Source organism: Seriola dumerili, unplaced genomic scaffold (assembly GCF_002260705.1).
Source record: "Seriola dumerili isolate Sdu_G_001 unplaced genomic scaffold, Sdu_1.0 BDQW01000291.1, whole genome shotgun sequence".
NCBI classification, from domain to species: Eukaryota; Metazoa; Chordata; class Actinopteri; order Carangiformes; family Carangidae; genus Seriola; species Seriola dumerili.
Genome location: NW_019174546.1, coordinates 5,522,197 through 5,530,151, shown reverse-complemented (window position 1 = coordinate 5,530,151; position 7,955 = coordinate 5,522,197).

The following is a 7,955-nucleotide window of genomic DNA, read 5'->3' as shown; positions in this document are numbered from 1 at the left end:
TGGTGACCCCATGTCATTTCCAGCAGAGCTCAACCTGCAGAGATCTGATGAGCCACTGATGCAACACACCCGGGAGATGGTGCTTGCGCCACTCCAGCATGATCCGAAAAGAAGTTGAAATTGTTGTTCAACAATTTAAAAACTTTGTTATCCACCTTTTTTTTTTTTTTTCCCACACAGCTTGTATCATCACCAGCCTTGCAAAAAAACCAACACATCGGGTGGGAATTCTGAGAGACTCATCACTCATACCTGGAGCACACAGGGCCAGGCTGTAGTGTTTGTAGCACTTCATTCAGTTCTGCAGAGTCGGAAAATCAGTGAACAGACTCTTGAAACTTGTTTGACTCGTACAACTATTAATTTCACTTAATTCTGATGGGAAATGGAGGTTCAGCACAGACTGAATTCAAAGAACTGCATTGCCAGAGCAACAGTTAAACGTGTAACCCACAGAAATGACAGCCGCCTGCACGTTGAGACGGATTGTAAAGTCTGGAGCAGTATGGATTGTAAAACGGTTGATTTTTTTTTCGTTTTTTTTTATGTTCTAGTGTTTTGAAATACACCAATGTCTACTAACATTTTTGAGTTACAGGTGGGTTGATTTACAGCATTGTGGGTTATAGTAACATCTTCTAACATTACAAATCTGAGTGTATTAGCCATTGAAAAATTCTGGCCACATACCAGAATGGCTTGAAAGATTCATGTCGTGTTTATGATGGAGTTAGCAGGCTTCTGGCCCCTGGGTTCAAAGAACCATCCTGAAACAAAGGAAGATGGAGAATGACCTGACCCGGCTCTGCAGTGTGAAATCACTCCCAGGTCACATGTGTTTTTGTTCATCCTCCTCACCTTGAGGTTTTAGAAGATGGAGCAGATAGCACGCAATGGTGCAACAGACCTGCTGAAGGCCACCTCGCTGGTCCAGATGCAGTCTTTCATCTTTTTTTAGAAGCACGGTTGTGGTAATGATTTCTGCACTGACAGAAAGCCTGTGTATGATCACAGCATGCTGTTGCTCGGGGACAGAACAGGCATGCGGTTTATTATTCTGTATCTGGAGAATATTTCATGGAAATATTCTCTGCTAGTCATGGGGTGAAAACCTTTCACGCTATTATTGACAACTTCTCCACGGCGAGCCAAGCGACTCCTCCAGCTTGCCGTTTTCACAGTTAGACCCGTGTGTGCATATTGCAAAATAATAATTGTCCAATTCATCACATTGGTGGAATGGTGAAATACTCTGGATATATAAAACTGATAGGGTCAGCAGTTGACACTAGACAGTCCACCGCCCCATCGAGATCAAATGAGTGCCATTATGCACTGAATCTCTTCGAGTTTTTCGTGATAAGGGAAGCACAGTGAGGCTCTCCAGACCAGCTCTGCTGTCCCTGCACAGATAAATGGCTTCCTCTTTTGAAAGGTCCCACTCCTCATTTGGATAAGCAGCGTAATCAGCAAAACACTTTAAAAAAAAAAAAAAAGTATTCGCTCATTAATGCTTTGAAGCGAGGCATTTTTGTTTGCACCCAAGTCAGTTTGGATGTAACCCATGCTCTGATGAAGCTTTGAAGAGCTGGAGCTTGATTGTTCACAAAAAAAACGGGTTTAGAAAGATGTCGTTCACACTAATTATTATTTGCCTTTGATATAAATGACATAAAACAGGAGTTTTGTAAATGAAAAAAAAAAAAATTAATGGTAAAAAAAAAATAAAAAAATCTGGCTTTGTATCTACCAAGTGTTTTATGTCAGAATAACAAAGGAACATTGCAGCTGCAGATTCACATTTTTTGAATAAAACAATCCTTTTGAATTTTCATTTACACAACTTCAAAAAGTCTCAACAGACAGACCATGACAGCGAGACACAATTTAGAGCGAAAACAGAACTTAATGAGTACAAAAAACAGATGGCAGAGGAATGTCTTAAATACTGAAAAGATGTCCAAATACAGACAGACCTCTGCTCCTCTCACTGATGTTAAAGTTACATGTTCAATATTCACGAATCTTACGTAATCCAACCTGCATGTGTTTGAAGACATTTAAAATAACTAAAAGTTGTCATTAATAATGTGCCTCCTGTTTTATGTTCGGTCATTCAGAAACAAAAAATGTTCTGAAGCCTCTTTCTCAACGACAGAAATATCTCATTTTATCATTTTATTCCAAGAACTGTTCTCACACCAAAAACATTTGAAATATTTAATTTAGTGAAGATTAAGTTTTTCCATTGTTAGCAACCATCAGCTGATGTCAAATTAAAAGCACCCAACATGAGGTCCCCTGCTGTTTTCAATTACACTCTACAGTTATCCAGACAAGCTGAAATACAATACAACATATGGTTGTACTTAAGTACATGGTGTACTCATCTGAGTTTTATTTCTGAAGAAGAAATGATCTTTTCATCTAGTTGTAAACACTTTTTTTTTCATCATGGTGAAACAATTCATTCGATTGTTTTTGTCTGTTAAAAATATTATTGGTATAATGAAAATAATATGGAATTGAAATTGAAACACTATTAGCTTTGGGTTAACGGCTTTGACCATTCTTTTGTATGACTCTGCTTATTATGAATCTATTTTTTTCGATTGGATGTGTATTTCTGCAGAGTGGTGGTGGGTTGTTAGTAATAGGAGGCTGACCTGGGCTGCTGAGGTGGTGACACACACTCTACTCTTACCCTTCAAATTCATGTTTTTGCTTTGCAAAAAAAAAAAGAAAAGAAAAAAAGTATGATGAAAACATGTGTCATCTCCTTCCTTTTCTGTCTGAAGCTTAAGCTGGTTCATGCGTAGTGTCCTGCATTTAAAATCTCAAGCAATGAACTCAAACTCATTTTTACTTTGCTCATGATAAAGAGAGAGAATAAGGCCACTGTCATCTGTAAGTTAGAGCTCTGAGAAGTGTTTTTGAGGAGACACAGAGACACAGTGAAAGCTCAATCCCTCGATTCTCATTTTGCCATCTATTACTTATTATAACAAGCTACTTATCTTGGGGAAACTCTGTTAGAACCTTTCCAATAACTAACTGAGAAACGGTGATGATTTTTGCAGGTTCATAAGGAAAACCATGTACAGTTCATCCAGAAACTATTCAGACCCCTTCACTTGTTATGTTTTTTAGCGGCAGAGAGACTGGTCAGGGTTGAGGGAAAGCTGAACAGAGAACAGTACAGAGATGCCCTTAATGAAAACCTGTTCCAGAGAGCTCAGGACCTCAGACTGGGCTGAGGGTTCACCTTCTAACATGACATCGACCCAAAGCACACAGCTAGACCAATGCAGGGGTGGCCCCGGGACAACTCTGTGGATCTGTGAATGTCCTTGAGTGGCCCAGCCAAGAGGATCTGCAGAGAGGAATGGCAGAAAATCCCCAATCCAGGTGTGCAAAGCTTGTTGCATCATATCCAAGAAAACTTGAGGCTGTAATCGTGGTGCTTCAGGGTGCTTCAACTAAGTACTGAGTAAAGGGTCTGAATATTTATGTCAATATCATATTTAAGTTTTTCCTATTTAATAAATTTGCAAAAAATTCTAAAATTCTGGTTTCCCTTTGTCATTACGGGATATTGAGTGGAATGATGAAATGAATTTAAATGTTTCTAGCATCAAGCTGCAACACAACAAAAAACAAAAAAGTCTGAATACTTTTTGAATGCACTGCATCATTTCCAAACCAACTTTCAACTGAAAATATGAAATATTCCTCAGTAAATTTTTCTCATGGAAAACTTGAAGGTCATTAAAGACCATCGGTATCTCCAGATTTCTTGCTTTTATCCATATGCCCTGATATGTTCTGGTCCAAGTGAAATGTGTAAAGAGAACATCAGTAAATGGACTGGAGATCTGGTCATCTCACAAAAGAAATTTAAGAATGTGTGTGATCGGATATAAGTATAATTAAACATGTTCTAATATTTCTCCTGGTGTTCCAGTTTTCTCTCATGTTGTACAGAAATGCATATCAGGTGGAGTGCAGGCTTTAAACGTGTAATGAGTGTCTAAATCTCTAGAAACAAATGGATAAAAAATTAACTATTCTGCTGGCAAGGCAACAATTGCTGCATTGCAAATTCATCGATTTTGATTTGATTAAATGGTTGAACTGCAATGTACCGTACCATGACCTTTACAGAATGCAGTCTAATGATACTGAATCTACTTTAGTTCAGTGTGAAGCTAAGACAGTTAAAGTAGAAATGAACTCTTAGCATAAATTTGAAAAATCTTTACATATAAATTTGAAAATGAACTTACAGCAAAAATTTGCTCACAGGATGCACGTTAAGAAAGGAGAAAAAAAGCTCTCATGAGAGCTCGTTTTACCACAGCGCAACTTTTTATGGTAGCGCAAAAGGCCTATTTCCACCCCCCACCCCCTCTGCCTCCTTCATCTTGCCTTTAATCTGCATTGACGCTGTTGCACCGCATATAAGCCAGTCATAACACAGTTTTGGAAAAGGGTGTAGACTTAACAGTAACAGATTAAATTTATGGACACAATGGCCTAAAACTGAGCCCACCCCTGACTGTCAAAACTAAATGAAACTTGAGTGCAGAGAAAAAGGTTTGTAGAGTTCACAGAGAAGTTGTGTGTCACGACTGAACTTTTGATGGGTCGTCCGGTTTGTGTGCTCATGTAGATATAAACTATAACCATAACTCATTGTGAGGCAGAGCTGCCATAGTACTTTACCTATGCGTGTGTGTGTGAGGTTTCAACATGGAAATGCCGCTGCAAAAAAAAAAACAGCTCTGGATTGATTGCTTGTAGTGACATCAAAGCAGCAGCAGCACTCTTTTGATATGAACTCTGGAAAATGTAATGAACACCAAGGGAATCAACAAAGGTGTCTCCAAAATAAAGGAAAACAAGCATCTGATTTCCACTTCATTTCCCGGCTATTTCATAATATTATCTGTTGTCAGTGAATTGTGCAATAATTGGTTTCAAAGAAAATCATTAAATTATTTCACCAAAACAAGCCAGATGACATCAGATGACATCAGTTTTTTTTTTTTTTTTTATTGGTAGAAATACTGCAATAGTTGTTGGAGCTGCATGGACAACAACAGCTTGACTGACAGAATGAAACTAAGACGACATGATTGGACTGAGAATACGAAAAAAGTCATAATTCTATATGTTAATTGAAACATCTTTTACCTATTTGATAGACTGTCAATCAAGGTATTGCAGTTGTTAGTTACATGTCATGTGACTTATGATTACATCTTCTCATTACATGTGCTGTTACTGGTCATTTAGACATTGTTGTCTTTAAGTAGCCCTCTGCTTGTGCTTCCTGAGTGAACTGGACTGAGGTGCTGTCGTGCAGCGTCTGCTTGTTTTCTCAGCTGGCCAGTCGAGTGTCCACGGTCACTGTCATGTCCGCAGCCTGTGGTCTCTGCATCGTTAGACAGGAAGATAAATGCGACTGCTATGGGCAGCGTCATTATTAATGAAAAGTGACATCATCGCGTGGTCTGTTTAACAGCAATCAGGCCTCTCTCTCTGCAGCGCTCAATACAATCCAGATGTCCGTTTGATTAAAGGCTTAAACGAGATTGGAGAGGGTGAGAAGGGGGGTGGGGGCGGGGGGGAGCGGGGCGCAGCACAGGTCAATCCCTGGATTCTTAAACAAAGAGTTTTATAAATTTCCCTTAAAATAAAAACACATGGATAGAAACCCCCCTATCCCTCCTACCCATTTCTTCCCTGATGGTCGTCACCTGGTTTCAAGCAGCAGCACTTGATAATCTGCATGGAAATTCTTGCCTAATTGGATCCACTACTTATTGTGAGACATTACATATTTCCTACTCTAATAGTTGTGGGAAATTCACACACTGACGTTTTCACACAGCTGGAAGCTAAATGGAAAGTAGCTACATGCGTCCTACAGGGATACTTGATGTAATCAGTGTTTAAAGATGGCAATATCGTTTCTTCGGTCACTCAGTCCACAACTTTGATCCAGACTAAAATATCCCACAACTACTGAATAAATTTAGATTGAAATTTATAACATTTGTCAGCCTCACCTGTAGTTTGTGTTTAGTTCTAAAATAAGATGGTGAGTATGGAAGACATTATATTGTACGTGCTAACATCACTATGTTAGCATTGTCATTTTGTGAACAGGTTTGTATACTTTTTTCAGACCAAAAACAGCACAGCATTAAGACAATATAACAAGCTTGTGTGTGTTGTTTCTGGTACCAGTAGGACAATGAAATTGGATTCAGGAAGGCCAGTTTGAGTAACAGATCCATTTGTTTACATTTTTATTGGATACCAAAACATTGCAGTTTATTATACCATGAGACAGGACTTCACAACTTTCTGGAAAGTCATCTTTTGATTGCAGGGAAAAAAAGTGGAAATAGAGTGTACATTTAATGTGGTAATCTAACTGGAATGTGTGTTTGCACAGTGGTTTGCCACAAATATTTTAATGGCCTAAATTTTCCTTTAAGAATTTAAAAAATTTGTATTAGTTGTTTCTTTCACCCTATCAGATCTAGTTATAAAGTAAAAGCAGATTTTGTATTCTACAAGAAAAACCCTGTAAACTGTCAAACCTGCACAGTCCCCTCTATGAAAGTTGCAATGGAGGTGAGCAGTCAAAACTGTGAACCATCACTGGCTGCACCATCATAATGGGACATGATTTCAACTTCATTTTCTCTCGAAATAACATTTCACCAGTTTGTCAAAATCATAAGGTGAGGAAGCCTTGAAAGTCCCACAGTGACAGATGCAGTCATCTGGCAGTGCCACCAGGGACCGAAAAAGAGGGATTTATGTAAACTAGAAAAAAAACACAAAAACATAAAAACACACCTGTCACGGACGGGGATGAATTAAGTCTACCTCGATTTTTCCCTTCTCTCTCCAACCAGCATTTGACCTGTGCTGGCCACAAGAAGACGCGGGCGGTTTGGACTGACTGCAACCTGAACTGCCACATAAAATGACTCACCTGACGCTGACTGGGCGTGACCGTCCTCGGCTCACATTTTCCCCCACCAATTTTTACAAGAGTAAAGCCAAGGTCGAAACTGAAGCACAAACCCACCCAGTGCTTTTTGGCCCACTTTGTTTTCTTTAGCGTATATGTTGCTGATGCAGGATGGATAGAGGGATGAAAAATGAGAATCAGTGACTCACTTTATTTGCCTTATTCCCTCTAATGGCAGGCATGATGTTTATCATGTTACTATGGTGGCTCTGATGGTATACCAAGGTCTGTGACGTGCTGTTTTCCACCATGTTTCCATGCGGGAGGGGGGGCATTGAGAAGCCTAAATATCACTAAGATGTATTTCTATTTTATTTTGACGATGCAGGTACCATACAAACATGGAGTCCCTTGGTGAAAACACTGGGAAACTCCCTTTTCTGTGCATCAAGCACTCCCATTCTCTGTGGGCCAAATGTTATACAGAGGAAACCATCACTCACTGTCTGTACCTCTTTTAGGATTGCAATGATGCTATCTGTTGGTGTAAGCTTGACGGCTGCCACACATGTAGGCTGTGGGCCCGAGAGGGTGGGGGGCCCTGAGAAACCTTGAGCCACTGACACAGGGTAACAGATGAACTAAAATGAAAACGCAGAAATGATGGCTGAATGAGGAGTGTGTGAGGCCTGTCCTTCAACTTGTTTGCGTGTTTGTTTAACCAATTAATTGTTTGTTTATTTCTCGGCATGCCGTCTGACTAATGAGGCCCAAGTGGATGGAAACATTTTCAAATGTTCCACTCGTTCTGAAGGCAGTGCCGCTCACTGTGAAATGCATATATTGCTCTGGTCTGGAACAGTCAACAACATGCAGAGGATCATAACACCAATCATTAATCTTTGATATAATCAACATTCACCTGAAGTTTCTTCATAGGCACTAAACATGTGGCTACATT